Below are 21191 nucleotides of genomic sequence, written 5' to 3' on the forward strand. Positions count from 1 at the left end.
CACGTGTCGTGTACCCCCAATCAAAACAGCAGGACTAGGCTTCAACCGCAGTTTGATCCCCCTTTTTTTTTTTTTTTACGTGATAACGTCTTATAAATCGATGAACGCCGGCTGCACGCAAGAAAAATTGTCACGTTCCGCCTGAGCCTAGCGTGCAAGAACCGGCCAACCACCGTGCGAGAAAATCTTCTATAATGTCAAACAAATTAATTTAAGGCGGGCTTTTTAACTAATTGTTCGTGATTATATTTAAACAAAATAATTTAAATTAAATTTGCAAAATATGTAAATAATATTTGAAAATTAAAAAAAGTATGCTATTTTTTCATCAATGTTTTCTTATGACGTTATCACGTAAAATTATCGTCCGTAAACCGACTTTACAGACAACCCTCTTTTTGTGTATGTCAGTTGTTCATGAAGCCATATTTCAAAACGGGATATTTTAAAAGGAATTTTGTATTTGTGACTCAGCTGTGAAGACCACATCATGTTACAAGTATCACGTATCTTGCAATAAAATGTGTTACAGATGACACAAATGCTCATACAGCAGAACATCTGTAAAAAAAATATTCTATACAAAATAATGCAAGAACACAAATTGATTAAAGGATATGAGGGTGAATCTCACCTTAAACATACATCAATTCAACAAAAAAAAACCATTTGAAATAAAACTAGAAACACCAATGACTGTGCTGCTCTAACCAGAAATGCTCTAATATCTTAAATACACTTATAAATCGGTCTGTTAGGTCAATAAATATTTGAAAATAAATTATAAATGTGGTGATAAATTGTGATAGAGGTCAAAACAATAGTTTTAACTTCTGTCAATTTGTTGATTTTTATGAAAATTGGAACTAAGGCAGCCAGTATTCGCGATTAGCTTATAGTCGATATATATATATATATATATATATATATATATATATATATATATGCGATATAGAATCCGCAAAACGGTGAAAAAGGCGTTAAGTTTGTTTTATAATAAGATATTAGGTATGACTAACAAACATTGAAAAACTAACCAGCACATTTAATATCTCTTTCCGAAATTCCACCCCTAAGTGGGTGATAGTGGTGTAGTTTAGGTTCTATAAAGGAAAGTAAAATACTGAGCATGGATCACGTGCACATAGAGTAACGTCTGAGTCTTTTCGATTATTTTTTTTTAATTCGACCAGAAAGACTGTAAAACAACGAAGGTTTGGTTGTATAATAATAAACCACATCTCCTAAGCTAATGAAGCACGAGGTAAGATAATTGTAATGATAGCCAAACACACAAACAACCTATTAATTTTTACGACTTTCTAAAATCCCACTTCATAAGGAGTTAAAATGGGTTTAGGTTTGGTTTTGTAGTAACCTCACTACTCACATACATCCCTGACTAGCGAAACAGTGATAACTGATGCTACTTTTTATCACCGTCAAATTTGAGACAAATTACATAAAGCAGGCTTTAACTAATCGTCCTTACTTAGATTTAAATTTTCAAATGCGGGAAGTATTTGTTCCTCTGGTCGTATGTCAACGAACTCCCATAACCCCGGCTTTTTTTTTGTATGTTCTTATCCAACAGGACAATGTCCGCGTGTCTCTGCTTCTATCTGCCACTTTTAATAGCTGATGACTTCAAGACGAAGACTTATCCTAGCACTTGGTTTTTTTTTTTTCTGTCTGTTCTCGCATTGTCGGCTATTCATTATTACGTATTTCTGGTTCCTATCACACTCTAAGCTCAGGATAACTGTACACCAACCAGAAACTAAAACAATCTTCGTTTAACACATGGACAAAAACATGGACAAGCTGCCAATTACACGTTTCTTGTTCACGAACCACATTTTGATTTGGTGTGTGTGTTTTTTTTTTTTTTTTTTTTTCCAGTCGAACGGCTATGCTCTCGTTGGGTGCGGACCACTTGGCCAATCAGTGCTCTCGACTTGACTCATGCCAGGACTGGCATGAGCTCTCCGAGAAGCCTTAATTTCACAGACGAGAGAGCCACACCCGAAGTTCCCCGAAGTTCATGCTCGCTTTTTTTTCCCCCGTTCTATCGCATTGTATAAACCGGTGTGGCATTAAATTTTGCGGTCGATTAGGATAGGTTAGCTACATTATAAATAATTTAAAACATTGTGGATGGTTGGTTATATTAGGTAAGTATAGCTACATTAAAAATACTGTAAAATCATTTTATGGTTGCTTAGCAAATAACTTTTTAATATGTAGCTATCCAGGGCTAGGAAACCGTTTACATGATTTCACAGTATCTTTATTTTAGCTATCCTAACCAAATCAACCGTCCACAATGTTTTAAAGTATTTATAATGTAGCTAACCTAGCCTTTTACAATGAACAAATAAAAAAAAACCGAAGATGCACGATCGGCGGTTTGGCTCTCTCGTCTGTGAACAGAAGGCTTCCGAGCACTCCACCCTCGCCACAGGACATATCTCGACAGCGACCTCTACCGAGGGCATGCGAGAAACACGCACTCCAACAATCTTCCAATAGATTCATTTATATTTCTATCGATTAGTTTAGAGGTGTTTCCAACAGCTGGTGCACTTTGTGAGGACACAGGAACAAGAATACCTACACCATATTGGTTTCAATAATTTTTATGCCAAAAATTGTTTATTTTTTTTAATTTAATGTCGAATATTTGCCTTCGTTAATGCAGTAATCACACCTCTGGACATTTTAAAAGACCATAGCAAAGTGACTATCCGTCGTATTCTACTAAATTGTATACTATGTATGCTAGCTGAAGTACCCGTCGTTACCTGGGCTAAATAAAAAAAAACAGAAAATAAGGAACATCACTACCAAGCTTCAAAACTGTAGTACATATCCTTAAAAAACGGGGAAATTTTGATTTTTAAAGTCCCATTGATTGCACAATCTCGGTGCATCAAGGCTACGCATCTGCAAAACCGGAACGCCAATCTTCAGCTTTATTTTGTGACTACATTTGATAAAAATAACACACTTTTAACCATATACTTGACCACCGTTTGACATTCTTTATATTGGCACACAACCCCCAAGAACTAAGATGTGTAAAGAATTCACGTATTGCGTATTTCGGGTAGACAATAGTTGTTGAGTAAAGAGTGAGAAACAATTTGAAATTCTTAAAACTGCTCTCATGAGAATTTTTTTGTTTTTTTTTTTCAGTTTCACAGAGGTACAGAATAATACCTTCAGTAGACAGTACTTTATTGTCTAAAAAAAAAAAATCAAGGAATAGTTAAACTAAAAAGATATTAAAACTTGTTATGGTAAGCGATGGTATACAGTGTGGACGTGCTAGCAGCTCCCGGGCGTGAGACAGACCAGCAGAGGGGTCACGCGGCAGGAAGTGCGAGCACGCAGCACGCACTCTCAGCAGTCCCCGCGAGCCGCCCGATCACGTGACACGCAGGCGACCGCACAGTGTTGCCAGGTCGCCTCTCCCCCACCCCTCCCTCCCACACCGAGCAGAGGTTAGGGAAGGATACAGACGGAGCACTAGCCGTCAGACGTAAAGCCTTCCCCCCTCCCCATCAATACAACAGTTTTTTTTTTTTTCTGATATGGCGGACGTTTGCTTCACACATCCCATCTTCAAACTTGCATTGACCATGTTGATCAGATATATAACAGATTTCCAAGATAATGCTTTCACAAACTGTACTGAGATGTTATCATAGCCAGGAGCAGCTTTAGAATTAAGTTTCCTAATTGCTTTGGAATTCCTTTAGCTGTAGCTAGTGGTTTACCATTAATGAGTTGCTGAGGATCTTAGGCGTTGAACATACCTGGAACGCGAACTGACTGGGATATGTGATGATTAGTAAAGGTGTTCTTGAAATGCTCTGCCATTATTTCAGCTTTTTCTTCTGTATACTCATATATGTTAACACCTACTTTGAGTGGAGGAATCACAATCATCTGTCTTTTCAGGTTCTTGATAAACTTCCATAGTGATGCAGAAGTTAGAGATAAATTAGAAAATCTTCAATTCAGTGCTCCATGTTTTGAATGCAGACTTGAATTCCTTATTGAATTGTAAATATTATTGCCTGTATTTCCATCTGTTGCCATAATTTACGGGCCTTATTACGAGATCTTAAAAGATTTTTAATATGATCGGGGAGTGTTGTTCCTCTTAAAGTAAACCTTTCCCGAGGAATGGCTGAATCAGCAGCTTTGTCCAATAATTCAGTGAACAACTCTATTGCACAGTCTAGATCAATAGCACTAGCGTTTAGTACAGTTCAATCTGATGTGACTGTTTACATAACTTCTTTAAAATGGAGCCAGTATTTGCATTCTTGAAGTCATAAAACAGTTTCTGTGTAATAGTACATATAAGGCACTGATATTACCAAGAACAGGTAGGTGACCAGAATTTAAAGCCTGTTAGTTGTGACATAGTTTACCATTGGGTAAGTAGAAGTTATAATGATATCCCAATATTGAGGGGTTTTGTTGCATCCTAGGTGGTATAAATGTTGAACTGTACCTAAGATGGGTGAATATTCAATTGTAGTGTGGCTGTGAGGTCAAATAATGACCATCCTCTGGTACTTTCCGTATGACATTCCCAAGATAGGCGTCTGCAATTGAAATCACCTGCTACAATACCATTCTTTTGTAAATGGAATAAAGTTTGCGGAGATTTGGGTTGGAAACTGTTTGTTAGGCAGAAGATAGACAGCAGCTGCCAGAAATGAAGTGTTCTTATCTTGTACAACTACAGATCAGGAAAATTGGGCGACAATTTATGATAATGTTGTACAGATGTATGTACAAGTACTGCAACTCAACCTCTTCTTTTTTTCCGATTAGGTCAGTCCGGGATGTTACATATCTCGGTATTGAACACTGCTTAGTAGGAGACAGCCATGTCTCTATTACAAAATATGTTTTAGGCTCGTGGAAATTGAATCGGGTAAAGTAGTGGCGAGATACTATGACAGGGATCTGAATCGAACCTTTTAATATAAATATGAAGTAGTTACATATATTGACACAGAAATAATTCATCAAATGATCAAATGACGCCCAACACGGGAAGATGAAAATGCCTAATATTAGATGTGAGATGTCGCACACTCTCTCTAAATTCAACATGTGTAACTTGCCCCTTTAAAGGCTAGGAAAATTTTTAATTCATAACCTGTATCAGAAGATGTAAACTGTAAAAACTAATGACTTACTTTATGTAACAAGTAACCAACACTATGGACCGGTGTAATCTTAAAATTTCTGTAGTGGTACTGTCTAAAATTGACAAAATCTTTGTTTTTGAAAGTAGTCATTAAAGTTTTCTAATTATTATAAACTTGGGTTAGCTTCTGCTACTAGTATTTACCACGCAATACGTCACACTACTGTTAAAACAAAAATGCGTTAGGTACTGTCTAGTGGCGTTTCAAGAACTTCAAGGATTCCAATTTAGTAGAGATACTGGAAAATATTCTACTTACGTTCACTATTCTACCGCCATATCCGGGCCACTATCAAGATAAGTATTATGGTAAGGATCTGGTTATCACATTTAAAAAAATGTGTGCGTGTACTTTACATATGTGCGTTAGAAGTTATACTTAGGCTACTTGGGTTGATAAATAACTAACTTTGATTTTGCAAGAAAATAATCAATAGAAATAAAACAATAAAAGAACTAGAGTAATCATATAAAAATGGTTGGTAAAATATAAATTCAATCATTTTCAAAAATTTAAGTAAGTACTCAGTAATCAATATTAATATAAATACATGAATAAAATTAATTATTTAATTTTGTAAAACAAATAAGATAATGTATTTAATTATGAAAATCAATAAATATGCTGAATTTTAATTCTCATTAAATATTTTTTTTATTATTTTTTAAATAATAATGTAACAACTTATAATCTATAATACAAATAAACTATACAAACAGGAACATAACCTCACTTATATAATTACACATGAAAATACACTTGAAAAAATTATAAACGCAATTTCTATTACTAATATTTATAACATGCAACAACAATTGACAAGATGAGAAAAGGAGGCTACATACAAATAAAATTATTATAAGTATGTGCTTTTAAACCATATACTTTAGTGCTTGATACTGAAAACTGCTATGCACTAAACCCCTACAAAGCTCCCAAACAAATTTTAAAAAATTACAAACTTCACACGACGTTTAAAACGAAACAGTTTTAAAAAATATATACCCAGTTTAATACGAAACTACCACTAAACCCAATGTTAAGACTTTTGTTCCACTACTACTAGCGCCGTTAGTTCGCAGGCCGTCGCGGAACCCGGCCCATAACCTCCTGTGTTGACTCCAGGACCGGCGCTAGGTAAATGGCGCCCTAGGCGAAAAACCTTAAAGCCCCCCCCCCCCCCCACCCACCAAAAAATTTTCCTTGCCTCAAAATACATCACGTAAGCCTAAGATTTTGTCAACAATCAAATGTAAGCAGGCTTGTGTTTTTTTTTTTTTTTTACTTATTACAAATCATAAGCAGGTCACCGTGGACTTAAAATAAATACTTATATCAATATAAACATTCCAAACTGTTACAAAAATCCATTTTCATCTAGTTTCAATGATCGTTAAACATATTATATGAGCTGTTATGTGTCGTGCTGCGCCGCCCCCAGCTACTTGGCGCCCTAGGCGGTTGCCTAGTTCGCCTGTATGGACGCGCCGGCCCTGGTTGACTCGCGAAAAGATTCCGAGTCTAGCTGAAAGTTAAAACATTTTAGTATCGTCTGTGTTTCGTGTGATTGGATGAGTTTCTTCCAGGTACATGTCATTTGTTACAACACTATTCGCAGCGATTAAGTGCGAAAGCAAACGCGTCCTGAATGGTCACGGTCAAATAAGGTACGGCCTTTTTTGCAGACAGCCGCCAATCACAAGGAAGAAACCGCAGGTGCGGGTATACCTTGTTCCAGTCTAATATTCGTTCAGATGTTTTCGCGAAAAATGCCTACTCCCCCCTCCCCACAGTAATATATAATGAAAGCTACCATCTAGCGAGTGGGACCGAAACTACTACAAAAATAAGCTGTCAGTAGGGACCGGAAAAATTCGCGGGTTCAATGACCTGTAGGATGAACTCCACAGTTTTACGTGCACTCGGTCAAATGCCACCCACTCATTGGCTGCTGTCTTGTGAGACGTCCCAACGTAAAAGCCTGTGATTCGATACAGCTTTGGTTGAGAGTTTCTCATTGGCTCAGAGTCATCCAGGTGAGTTGTGAACCAATAGCTAGAGACCGGAAAAATTCGCGGATTCATTTCGTGATAGGCTGAAATTCAAACATGTGTACAATTCCGCTGGTTCTGCTATTGGCTCGCAGTTTAACTCGAGCTATCTGAGCCAATGAGAGACTATCGACCAAAGAAGCGTCGAATCACAAGCTACCCAGTGGAGACGTCTCACAATTTAGTACCCAATGAACACGCGTGTTTACTTGAGAAATGCAGAGGATAATGGAGGCTATCCTAGAGGTCATTGAATCCGCGTATTTTTCCGGTCCCTACCAATAGCAGAGGCAGCACTGAGGTACAACGATTTGTATTTTAGCCTATCGCGAAATGAATTCGCGAATTTTTCCGGTCTCTAGGAGTCAGTCTCGGCAAATAAGAGTTCCTCCCCTGTGGAACCCCCCAAAAGCCACGGCCTGACCCCGCCGCTGACTCCACTGAGCAGGGCGAGGAGTGGAGGGGAGGGTACTAGCTGAGGAGGGGAAGGGTTAAGCAGGGGGAGGGGAGCGGCGCGTGGAAAAGGCGGCGGAAGTCGCGACTGTCACGGCTCACGGACACAGGAAGGACTGTGAGGAACCACGCCGTCACACGCGGTCGGTCGCCGACCCCAGGCCGTCTGGACTTCCGCTCGTGTGCCTCGACACACAGATCAAAAAAAAAAAAAAAAAGAGGGGGGGGTGGTCTGTAAAGTCGGTTTACGGACGATAATTTTACGTGATAACGCCATAAGAAAACATTGATGAAAAATTGCATACTTTTTTAATTTTCAAATATTACCTATTTACAGTTTTTTGCAAAATTTAATTTAAATAATTTGTTTAAATATAATCACGAACAATTAGTTTAAAAAGCCCGCCTTAACCTGTTTGATATTATAGAAGATTTTCTCGCACGGTGGTTGGCCGCTTCTTGCACGCTCAGCTCGTGACAATTTTTCGTGCGTGCAGCCGGCGTTCATCGATTTATAAGACGTTATCACGTCAAAAAAAATTGTACTTTTACAAAAAAAATCCTTTGGAAACCAGTTGCCAAGAAATACTACAGGAAAAATATTGTAACTTTTGTACAAAAGTTATTTTTATGTATATGAAACACATTTTTCGAGATAATACCGAGTATTTCTTACAAAAATCCGCACATAATTTTGTATTTTAACTTATGTTTGATTCAAGCATTTATTTTTTTTAAATAGTGGAAAAGATCATTGAATATTCAACAATTTGATTTTATTTAGTTGTATTATGCTTATTAATGTGCACAGTTAATACTGAAAAGCTATTCAGGAAAAGGTTTACAAATTCCCTGGTAAGAATCCGAACACATTAGTGATATAGTTGTTTTCATGTAAATGTACGAATTTACAAATATCTGTAATTTTACATCAATATCTTTAATCCAATTACAAAAAAAAATCATTTAAAATGCTACACTGTTAGGGGCAGGTATTTGTCGAGAAAGATAAACCTTTCCCTCCAGTGGCGCATACAGGAATTTTTATTCCGGGGAATAGGAAGAAATTATAAAAAAAATTAAAAAGTAAAATTTTAACCCATGTGTTAAAAAAAACCATTACTACTGACAATAACACTCCCGTACATACAGCAGTAGACGCATACGACGTGGCTTCTCACAGTAACATACTTGTATTGATATTTTGGACATTTTTTCATAACTTCATTGGGGAAGACACATACCCTTGCCGCAACCCCCCCCCCCCCCAAAACCCCTCTTGAGTACACTACTCATTACTAGGGCCATGCAAATTACGCGAAAAGATTCCGAGACTAGCTGAAAATTAAAACACTGTACAATCGTGTATTTTTCTTTCAGGCGCATGTCGATTGTCACAGCACCTATCACAGTAACTCAGTGCGGAAGCAAACTCATCCTGAGCGGCTCGGTCAAACAAGGCGACGACTTCTCTCGCAGACGGCCGCCAATCACGAGGGAGAAACCTCTGGTGCGGGTATGCTTTGTTGCAGTCTAATAGGCGTTCAGGATTTTTCGCGAAAATTGCCTGCCCCTAGTCATTGCTAAGGACCGGGAAAATTCGCGGGTTCAACGACCTCTAGGGTGAACTTAATAGTTCTACGTACACTCGGTCAAATGTCACCCTCTCATTGGCTGCTGTCTTGTGGAGGTGTCCCACGTAGCGGCCTGTGGTTCGATACAGCTTCGGTTGAGTGTTTCTCACTGGCCCAGAGTCGTCCAGGTGAGTTGTGAACCAATAGCAGAGGCAGCACTGAGGTATAACTATTTGAATTTCAGGCTGTCGTGAAATGAATCCGCGAATTTTTTCCGGTGTCTACTCATTGCCTCATCGGGCCGCGCCATTCGGAACGCATTTTCTTCCATGATTAGTAGGGACTGGAAAAATTCGCGGTTTGAATGACCTCTAGGATGGACTCCACGATCCTCTATGTACGCGGGAATATTACACCAGCTGATTGGCTACTGACTCGTGACACCTGCTAACTGGGATGCTTATGATTCGATACTTTTACGTTGAGGGTCATTAATTGGCTCACAGTCCTTCAGGAAAACTGTGTTCTAATCACTGAAGCAGCAATACGTTACACGCACTTGGATTCTAGCCTATCACGAAATGAACCCGCGAATTTTTCCTGTCTCTACTGATTAGCTGTGCTAGCAGAGTGGCTGTGCTAGCAGAGTGGCTGTGCTAGCAGAGTGGCTGTGCTAGCAGACATGCGCCCGGAAGTAACATCAGCCAACCCCGAAGAGCAGACACTGCCCAGTTCCATTGCGCACAGCCACTTCCCAGGCAAACACGTGCCCATAAATAGAGACCCAGAAATTTCGCGGATTCCTCTAGCCTCAGGATAGAATTCAAAGTTATAGGTGTGCTCGACCCATGTTAACTTTCCCATTGGTTGATTTCTTAGCGAGAACATTTTTATCCTTGCTATTTGGCACTACCTGATTCGCTTACTTCTCTCCTATCTGGGCATCATTGGCTCACGGTCGTAGAGGGGCGTGTCCAGATAACTGCAGTCCAATCACGAGCACAGTGCGACAGTGTGGAAGTTTGCATTCTAGCTTGCGACTAAATGAATGCGCGAAAATTCCGTGGCTCTACCCATAAACATTAGTAAAGACTGACAAAAAAAAATTCGCGGTTTGCAAGCGAGGCGTGCGGTAGCTCCGCCATGTTCGCTCCACTTCCAGACAACCACCCATCCCCCGTCTCTTAGCAGTTCGCGAGGCGAGTGTTCCGCAACTCCCCGCCAGCTGCCGCGAGGGAGTCGTGACGTCATGGGCCAGACGGCAAGGGGGGGAAGCTGCAGTCCAGCTCCCGGTGTGATGCCCCAGCAGTGACTCAGTTTCATCCCACCTTCGCTCTTTCTAACGAGGACCAACTGCAATAACTAAACTGCCGGCACTGAGAGAAAATGTGAAAGTGATCCACCGAACAGGGGGGGAAAAAAATATGTACTTTTACAGAAGATTCTTTTGGAAACCATTTCCCAAGAAGTAGTTCGTAATGCCTCAAGAATAGGGACCGGAAAAATTCGCGGGTTCAATGACCTGCAGGATGAACTCCATAGTTCTACGTACACTCGGTCAAATGCCACACCGCTCGTCGGCTGCTTGCTGTCTTGTGAGACGTTCCAGCGTAGCAGTCTGTTATTCGATAAAGCTTTGGTTGGGTGTTTCTCATTGGCCCAGAGAGTCGTCCAGGTGAGTTGTGAGCCAATAGCAGAGGCCGCACTGAGGTATAACGATTTGTATTTTTAGCCTATAGCGAAATGAATTCGCGAATTTTTCCGGTTTCTAATGATAGGTAAATCCACTTGAAAATGCCTGTGCACTTGTACTATTTTAATACTAACACCGGTACCAATCTCAAAGTTCAATTTCAGTTTTAGAGTTGCAAAGAAAAGTAGATGAGTGTACGCAGCAATTAGCTTGCTGACTTAAGGGAACGAGATTTCGCCTCTGCGTCCCCTCCCCTAGCCCACACCTCGCTGCACTTCGCAATCAGTGCGTGTCTTTTCGCTTTCGCTGAAGAACACCGCTACGCCGAGTTGACTGTCCCCCCCCCCCCCCCCACCTACTTTTCCAAGGAACATCTGCGAGCTTTTATATAAGCTTCTCCAGCCAAGTTCTCTACGAAAATTAAACTTCAACATTGTTGAATATATACACAATTTAATTGTTTAAATATGCCTTGTATGGAAAAAAAAATTTTGGACATTTTAATTTAGTGTTGAAAGTTTGTTAAAGCTCAGCTTGAAAAAAAAAAGTATATTTGCATCGTAATCAAAAAGTTAATGTATTTTGCATTTTTATATACTTTATTCTGAAGTCAAATCAAGAACTTAAAAAAAAATAACTTAATGCTGGAGTTTCTGCAAAACACGATTAAAAATTAAATTATAAATAATGTTCGCAGGCTTTCACAGCCATTGTCAGAAGTAGCTTGGTTTCTGGGTTGTAGCCGTGTCCCTGGCGAATAATTCACCGATGTTTCGGTCGGCATTTGTAGTCGCCATCATCAGGGAGCAGTTTACCTACTCAACTGGCTCCCTGACAATGCTACCTACTTCAGACAATGGCCGTGAAAGCCTGCGAACATCATAGAATCTTGTCTCTGGCGACGGTATGCAAAATAACAAGTTTTTGACGTCAAGAAGCCGGGGTGGTGTGAATGTGGCAACAGTGTCGACCCTGGGACGAGACTGCAGCTGGAGAGACGCGAGACGGTGTCGTGGGAACACGGCCAAGGGCCTATGCTGGAGGGTTCACACTCACACTCACACTCACACGGTCATCGCTGTGCACTGCTGCAGCTCGCTGGCAAACACAAGAACTGCCGCACGGCGCTAGCGGTCAAATGGGAAGTCAACAATAAGTTGATAAGGGGTCAGGTACGCAGCCCAGCATGCCATACGCCAGTTGTAACGGCCGGAAGAGGCAAACGGCAGGGGAGAGGTAGAAATGATCCAGCAGTGATGCTACGTTATTTACGTAACACTGTTTGTATTTGTCTTCTCCACAAGTTTTCGTAACAGCTAACGACTGACACTACAATATTTATTTAATTTTATTTAAGGTATCTACAATTTATTTATTCGCGTGGAAAAGAGTTATTGGTTTGTGCAACAACTTTATAATTATCATTCATTTTATGCAAGTAGAGTAATTAAAATTTTAAATAATTCATCTCTATCTATACTATACCTAATAAGCAAGAAGTTTCACTTCTTTCGCGCGTGGACTCTATGCACACACCATTTTTTTTAATACACGTGTTTGAATTTTAAGAATTTTATTTCTATTTATTTTTAATTATTTCCTCTTCCCATACAAAAAAAATGTCCTATATTCACCCCTGCTACGTCACGACACGCAAGACGCAAAACAGCAACGTATGTATCGGCCAACTTTCAACGTCTTGCGTTTCCGCCTTCCATATTGGAAGTATCGAAGAGTTCTAAAGACGCGGAAATTATGAGCATACAAGGCCACGAGTATTGTTTTTTTTTTTTTTTTTTTTTTTTTTTTTTTTTTTTTTTTTTTTTTGTGAATTACACGTCTTCAGTTGTTAAACTTTCACACACTTTTAAATCAAATTAGGCCCACCTTAAAAATTTCACATGTTTTCTATTTTTTACGCTTGCGATCTTGCGATTTTCGTGACTTATAAAGGACCCTTAATTTTCCTTCGTTGTTTTAGTGTTGCGTTATTTATAAACCCGGTCTAAGGTCTCTAGAGAAGACGTGTGACATGTACAATATCGGTATACGTTAGGTGCCGTGTGAGATATTTTTTTCCTTCTCGCAGGGCGCGCGGCATGCGTCTGTGTCGCGAGGGCGTAGCTGCAGCTGCAGCTGCGGCAGCTGGTCCGACGGCGCTCGTGTCTCCAAGGTCGCCAGGCGGTGGCCTTCGGCGCGGCGAGTCGCGGCAAGAGTGTCGCTAACACGACACGAACCCCGGGGCTGCCAGGGGCTGCACGCCTCGCCCGTTCAACCGTTACGTGTCCTTCACTGCCCGTTCTGTCGATCCTGTCCACGAATACGTATTTCTAATTGCGTTGAAATGTACGGCTTTTAAATAAAAAATTGGTTGTCTGTAAAGTCGGTTTACGGACGATAGTTTAACGTGACAACGTCATAACAAAACATTGATGAAATGATTGCAGACTTATATGAATAAAATTGAATCTTTTTTTTTTAATTATCACTATTCTGTATGGATACAAAGAAGGAGTGAAATTAAATCTACAATTTAATTGATAAATTTACTTTTATTTGCACTCATTAATTCAAAAATGTTTATTACTTTAACGAAGAGATTATTTTGACTATAACTTTTATACATGTTGATATTTAACTTCTTCCAATCTGTTATTCTGTTGAGGATAGGACGATGATAGGAAAAGTAGGAAACGAATGGGAGTGTTTCAAGTTTAATGTGCCTCGAAAAAGTCAAATCCAATCGAGTGGAAGAGAGATAGATGCGGCGCAAGCGTACAATGAGCGTAACGGGACAATGTGCGTAACGGGACACTTTTTCGTGCGTGCAGCCGGCGTTCATTGATTTAATAGACGTTGTCACGTCAAAAAATTCCTGATATTGATATAGTTATAGTTCTAACATGTACACTTTACGGGAGATTTCTCTTTCCTTTCCCTATCAGCTGTATCTATGTGCAAACTTTTATTCAGGTAGTTCGTAAACCTCGTAGGAAATAGCACTCGTGGATAGGCCAGTACTTGTTACCTCAGCCATTAACTTCTAAGGAATAGGTGTCGAAAGCTTCATAGAAGTCTAGCAGAATTAGGAATTTTGATTTGGAACTCATCCATTGCTTTGTTAGTATCCTCTGCTATGCAGTGGCGGTTCATTGCAATGGCGTACGCAAGGAGGTGGTGGTGGGGATGGGAAAGACAATATATCCGCCACCGAAAATAAATTATGCGAACGCTCCTGGTCTATGGAAGTGGCTTCCTCCCCCCTCCCCTCCCCAAACCAATAATAATAAAAGAAAACAAAAGCTGAAGTGTTTAAAACAAAAATCCAAGCCTGGCATTACCTGAACTTTGAAGTCGGTTCATTGCAAAATTGTGTTGTTTTAAATTTTTGTAGTGTTTCTGGTTGATTTTACATATTTTTACATGGCATCAGATATGCGTTAAAATAGCCTTTTCACAGGGCTATATTTTTTTTTGTTGTTTCAAAAATTTGGAGGTATCAAATACCACTTACCTTTCGGTCATTCGCCCCCCCCCCCCCCCCCAAATTCTTAACTGAACCGCCACTGCTGTTATGTCTAGAAGGGTGTCTGTTGCTTGTAACAGTCGGTGTTTTGTTTAAATGTGTGTGTAATATGCAGTTACGGGAATATACAGGATCAGTGGTTAGTCAGATCTAAACCAACTGTAGGTTCATCACCACGAGAATGAAACTGAAAATAATGGTGTTGCTACCAATAACTTAAATACGTGATGCGCCTACCCAATCTTCAAAACACCATATAACAAATCTTAAGTATTCGAAAGATATTACATTCGAGGAAATAGATTCAAAGAATAATATTGAGGGAAATGTAGTAAATTCAATAATTCAACCCTGACAACTCTGAAGTACACTAGGTCTATTTGGGTTAGTATCTACAGATTTATACAAGATATAGTACTTTTAATGCATAATTATGCAAATAAAATTACGATATGTATTTACTCAGGAAACTTAGTTCGTGAAAACAGAATTTAAATGTTGCAACACGATAGTTAGAAGTTTTTTGTTTTTTAATTTTTTTCATACATGATTTAATTTTTGATCCACGAAACCCGTATTTGGATTCGAGGCACTCTTTGGCATTCGGAATCAGGAATCGGATTCAAGGGAATTGGGCTTTGACTCATCGCTGATTTCAGTAAAATAATTTTACGACAGAGTCAAGAATTGCGGTTGTTCCAGCTACTTTCTCTAGTTGGTACAACTGCCTTGTAAAACTTGATGAGCTGCAACTTCAGAGATGTGCCTGTACGACCTCGGCAAGCTCTTTGAACATTAATTTCTTTTTTTTTTTCGTGGCAAACCTGCAGCCGAAGTTTGTCGGTTGCATTATGACTCGTCCTCATGGGCGTCGCAAGGATATATATATATTTTTTGGGGGGACTGAAATTGATTTAGTTGTTGAGGAATATCCATCCCCTGGGGAAAAAGCGGGGTTCCGGAGGTCCTCCCCCGGGAAAATTTGGTGTTTGAAGGTGCAAAAGGGTGGTTTTTAGGCATTATTCTTTCTTAAATATTCTAATTATAGTTGGTTGCAATATATATATAATAAAAAATATTTCCAGAGAACAAATTTGTAAAAATACAGTGCTCACATTACCACGATTGGACTAAATGCACCATGCGCAACATATGGGTTATATCACAGAAATCATATTAATAATATAACTACGAAACTAAATATATTATTGGAGGGGACGAAATGGAAGACTTTTATTATTGGGGGGGGGGGGGGCGTGCCCCCCCCCCCGTCCCCGTCCCCCCCCGGTTGCGACGCCCATAATACAACAAGGGCGCAAATCTGTAGGATTCGCCCGGGCGAGGGGGGCGCGGCAATTTTCAGTGTTTATGAGGGGGGGGGGGGGAAGCGAACCGAGAGTTTTGCGCACGTTTTTTTAACCGACACAAACCATCTCTGGCTAGGGTGCGTGTCTGCTGTACACTGCCCGTATTTCGGCCTCGCAACAAGAAGAAAACTTTAAAATATACATAAAGTTAGCCATATTTTTGACGTTCACGTTAATCAACCCCGTTTCACAGTCACGATCTTGCAAGAGCAAGCGGGCGCCCCACAGAGAGGGGAATATTAATTTCAACAGGTTCTACGTCCATGCATGTATATATTGTTTTAAACGGTTGACCACCGAGAAGTATAGTTTTAGCGGTAGCAACAACGAGCAATGTAGCGGGAGCCGGCTACGTACCATTGGCGTAGCTGTGTTCATAAAGTTGGGGGGGGGGGGGGACAAATAATGATTTTGTTGTCATGTAAATCCATTCCCCTCTTACTAAGACAGGGGGTCCGGGGGTCCTCCAAGGGAAAATTTTGATTTTAAAAGTGCAAAATAGCGCTTTTTAAGCAGTTTTTGTATCTAACCATTGGATACATAGATTTTAAAATTATTATTGTTTCTTTAAGATAAAATTTGATGAGTGAAGAAATTACAAATAAAGTTGGGCAGAATAATATTATAAAATAAAAATATCACTGTCTAGAAAGTTGGGGGGGTGGACAGTCCCCTCCACCCAAAAAGTTCAGGGGGACACGTCCCCCCTGTCCCCCCCCCCCCCAACTCCCCGGTTCCTTCGTCACTGCTACGTACGCCCTTCTCCCAAACGCAATTAGCGTTATCGTCGCCGTTAGTCGCTTCCTGCCAGACCCACTTCTGGCGAAGAAAGTTAAAGGCGCATTCCGTCCCGACGGCCACAGCCCCATTCCCCTCGACATTCCTCGCGTGCCACGGAACAAAGCATCGGCGAATGGCTGGCTGGCGATTCTCAAGCTCTTCGTGCACCTTATTACGTTTCTAGCAATCAACTGCCTAAAAACCAGCGCAGTATTTACATTTTTTAAAAAAATACTGTCACACGAAGATAAAATGAAATGTGAAAGAAATTGCTTTTAATAATTATTGTCAGTACATTCCTATTTGAAACAGTAAGCGGTAAAAACAAAAAACCATATTGTGCACTAATAAAATATCCTCTGTAAATACATTTACGCCCTAACATAGGATAGACGTAGACGCATTTTGATATTCTCTACTGTGTAGGTGTCTCTTACGCAACTACATCTTCAGCGCATTTTCGTTAAATTTTAAAATTATCGAACGGACTACTGACAAGACAACTGCCAACAAAAAAAAAATGCAACAATAACCTAACTTATGTTCATATCTCACAAATGACAACGTATTTGAATGTTATAAAACGATCAGTAAGGATTCGAAGTGTTAAAATGGGCTGGAACACGCTATAGTAAGCGAGGATGCACATCATACGCTAGCGTTGAAGTCTCTGCGTCACCTACCTTGTACAAAGAAATCCCCAGCTTGCGTAATCTGCGCTGCAGCTGTAGATAATCCAGCGGTACCGGGCGGATCACAGACGGGAGAGGCAGTAAAGACACCGGGAGTGTCGAACACGTAGGGAACCTCTGCGAGCTAAGCGACCACCGACATTGTTCGCTCACTACGTCAGCTTCGTCCCTGGGGCGACGGCAGCGCCAGCCAGGTGATCCGTCAGCGGCGCGAACGATAAGACAACAAACCTCGCGCGCCCGCCGTCCAGCTTTCCCCCGTCTGGACTGGCCGCGCGGTGTTGCCAGACCGGACCCGCGCAGCCCGGCAACGCCGCAGCCCGCCTACCTGGCCTCCCCCTCCCCGCCGTCAACCACACCTTAGGTCACAGCTATTCAACCTTCTTCGAGCGCAAGTTTTATTCCCCGTTTTTTTTTTGTCCTCTCTCCAGGTGATTCAGGAACGAAAACAACATCCTGCAGCTCAGAGCGGCGGACGAAAGCGTGATCTCAGCCGCCCCCCCCCCCCCCCATCACACCGGACCACCGTGTTACGCAACTCCCCGGGCAGCTGAGAAGCTCTCCCTGAGGCGGCGTTCACGCAAGCGGGCAGGAATTCGCGAAGGTCACTCGTCTCGTTAGCCAGGAGACGCCAGTGGCCAGCGCCCTGAGCTCTGATTGGGGGAAGCCTACAAGTCACGTAGTTTCGGTTCCCTACCACGTCCGTGCAACTTCGGATTTCTCTCGAAAATTTAAATTAAAAAAATCGAAGGGTTAGGTTAGGTTAGGTTAGGTTAGGTCAGTCACAACATGATTGTTTCATTGGAAACTTCTGATTTAGCGGCTGAAGTGGCGTTAATACCAAAACGCAAAACTTCGGAAATCTTCGGAAATTCTTGCAGGGAACCGAAACTACGTGAGTTGTAGGCTTCCCTCTGATTGGAGAGCGTCGGACAACCACACAGCACGAGCTCGCCAGAGCCGGGTGGTGCTGATACGTCAGTGCAATTACTGTGATCTGGTAGTTGATTGCTCCGGACCATTACACGATATCTGCACCTCGGAGGCATAGGGCTGGGTTCACAATCGAGATCTCGCTGTTGATTTCAGCCAATGAAATTTTGCGATGTGTTCGACATCAGACGGCAGTTAGTAAGAAACTACATTAAAACTACCAAACGATTATCCCGTGACACCTTAGGTACCAGCACTTTCTGAGCACAGTTTTTTTCAACACATAAATAAATAAGGGTTATATTATGGCGGCAGGCAATTTTCGCGAAAAATTCTGAACGCCTATTAGAATGCAAAACCAGAGGTTTCTACCTTGTGATTGGCGGCCGTCTGCGAGAGAAGTCGCTGCCTTGTTTGACCGAGCCACTCAGGACGAGATTGCTTCCGCGCTGAATTATGTGATTGGTGCTACAACAATCGACATGTACCTGAAAGAAACTCGCCTAATCACGAAAAATAGACGATGGTACAGTGTTTTAACTTTCAGCTGGTCTGGGAATCTGTTCGCGAAATTTGCATGGCCCTAGTTATCATTGTCTCTACCAATATTTCGTTTTCATACAAGTATATGAATTTCACTTGCGATTACCAGACTAGTTAGTTTCAGGATGGCAGCTCCTGGACAACTGGGGAGAATAAGTAGAATTAAATTTATTAATATCCCTTATAGGCCACGTAATATGTTCTCATGCCAAATTGATAGGAATATGCAATTATGCCTTAGTAAAAAAAACGTAAGAATATGTGTTATGTTCTCACAATTACTTTAGGATATTGATAGATCCTATGAACAAAGTAATTTGTAAACTATGTTGCCAAACATTTTTATAAGACTTACTGCGTCTAACGTAGGTCGAGCACACCTACTTTGTAACTTTTTCTAGAGTTACCCTAACCCTACCAATAGTACACGGTATATAAAAACTCAAAAATAGCAATTATACATGCTATTTGCTAACCAGAAACTAGATTACACACGATAATAATCTAGCAGCACAATTTAGTGTCCGCGTTGAATGGCGTCTTACTTCAGAAGAAAGTTCTAATTCCGAAAAATTTAAATGTAAGCCAGTAATTAAATAAAATATCCTGATTGGCCGGCTGTGGCCCAAACCAACAGACGCCAAAAACAAAAATACATAAATCCAGACTTGAATTAATAAAACGATACAATCGATACACCCAAACTTTAAAACAAAAATAGTTGGAAACAGTAAAACAATCAAAATAATTATTTTTTTAAAATAACGTTAAATAAATGCTGCCTAGAGAAAAGCAGTCTATTGTTGTTACGTGACATCTCTAGTGTCATAGAGTAACGCAGTTCATAGAGCGGTACTGTTTCAAAGTTCGTTCATTTAAACACATGAAAAATCTTAGTAGACAAAATGTAGTTAAACGTAAATAAACAGTTTTGAACTGACCGCTATGACTCGTTACGTTACAATAGAAAGGGCTAAAAGTTGACTAATATTTTGTGGCAAATCTGCCTAATAAATAATTGCTAATTTATATATATATATATATATATATATATATATATATATATATATATATATATATATATATATAATTTATAATTACGATTTGAGTTCTTATAATTACTTAAGTCTGTAATTGTTATTTCACACAGGGTTCAAGATGGCGACTGTAGGGAAAGTTACTTATCTTTGCTGTAGACAGGCGGGTGCGTTCCGCAGGCAAGATCAACTACTGGTGGCGGAATGGGGACCTGGCTTCAGGCCTTGTGAGAGATACAACGTCAAACCTAACTGGCAAAAGCAGCATAATTTCAAGTGGCGTTGAAAAAAAAATACAACTTTATATGAAATGCCTAATTAATTAATGTTTTACGACTTTCACCAACATCCAAACCTCATTTGATTATTAATTTTTTTTTAATATATTGAGACAACCATCCATGTGCCCAGCCTGTTATGCTCCATCGCCGCCCTGGCAAGATGTGTTAGGCACCAGCTTTTGCAGTGCAACGAGGCAAATGCTGATTTCATCTTAACATATCATCTACCTATCCCTCGCGTGACAAGTGTTCTTTGTTGAATTAACGTTTGTTTTAATTTGGCATTTGGCATCATCTGGTCTGCCTCTCTGAAATGTTATAGAATGTTAAAATGTGCCTTGCGTCAACTAGCGGTTTTTGCCATGCACTAGTTCATATAAGTTCTAAGGGAGGTTGCCTGACCATGTGGCTGGAGGTGGCAGATGATGGGTACAACAGGGATTCTCCGAGGTGTCGGTCCTTCAGGACATTGTTAACATATGAACGAAAGAAACAATTGAAAAACTTGGTTTATTGGTTAGAACACGGCCCTTTGCATATTGCTGTCTTGATGCAGAGCCCGCCGTGTGTGAGATCTGGAACTCATCCCTATGCACTGTGAGCGATTGGTAATGTCATACGGAAGAGGATAACATTACACCAGTTTAATGAGAGTTACACTAGTGACGTGGTCCATCAAAGATTTAGCACAGGATCATGCAAATGGCGCACAACAATTAAAATACCTATATGACAAATGGTTCAAACACCCGTTACATAGGTGAATACAGAATTACACTAAGTTACACAAAAGTTACCCTAATACGAAAGAAACTCGCCCACCTGGTAGCGAGGCTGGTTGTGCCACCACGTCGGTTTATTGTCTGCATTGAGACCGTTCACATTGGGGCGACTTTCGGTGCAGGCAGAATAGTTTATACAGAAGTCTGATCAAAATTTTTACACAAAAGTTTATTTTAGGATACAGGGAAGGCCTGTAACATGGGTCATGTATAGGAAGGAATACTCGGACAGGGAGAATAAG

The 21191-nt window shown here is 40.5% G+C and overlaps 1 protein-coding gene across 1 annotated transcript in view; it reads right to left on the bottom strand.

The window, feature by feature from the left end:
- LOC134538581 (unconventional myosin-XV) overlaps positions 1 to 17645 on the bottom strand; it is a 205305-nt gene extending 187660 nt beyond the window's left edge. The window contains exon 1 of the mRNA XM_063380005.1: positions 17365 to 17645. The gene's annotated coding sequence lies outside the window, so the exon portion shown is untranslated. The remainder of the gene's footprint in view (positions 1 to 17364) is intronic.
- Between the last annotated feature and the right edge of the window lie 3546 nt (positions 17646 to 21191).

Source organism: Bacillus rossius, chromosome 13 (assembly GCF_032445375.1).
Source record: "Bacillus rossius redtenbacheri isolate Brsri chromosome 13, Brsri_v3, whole genome shotgun sequence".
Taxonomy (NCBI): Eukaryota; Metazoa; Arthropoda; class Insecta; order Phasmatodea; family Bacillidae; genus Bacillus; species Bacillus rossius.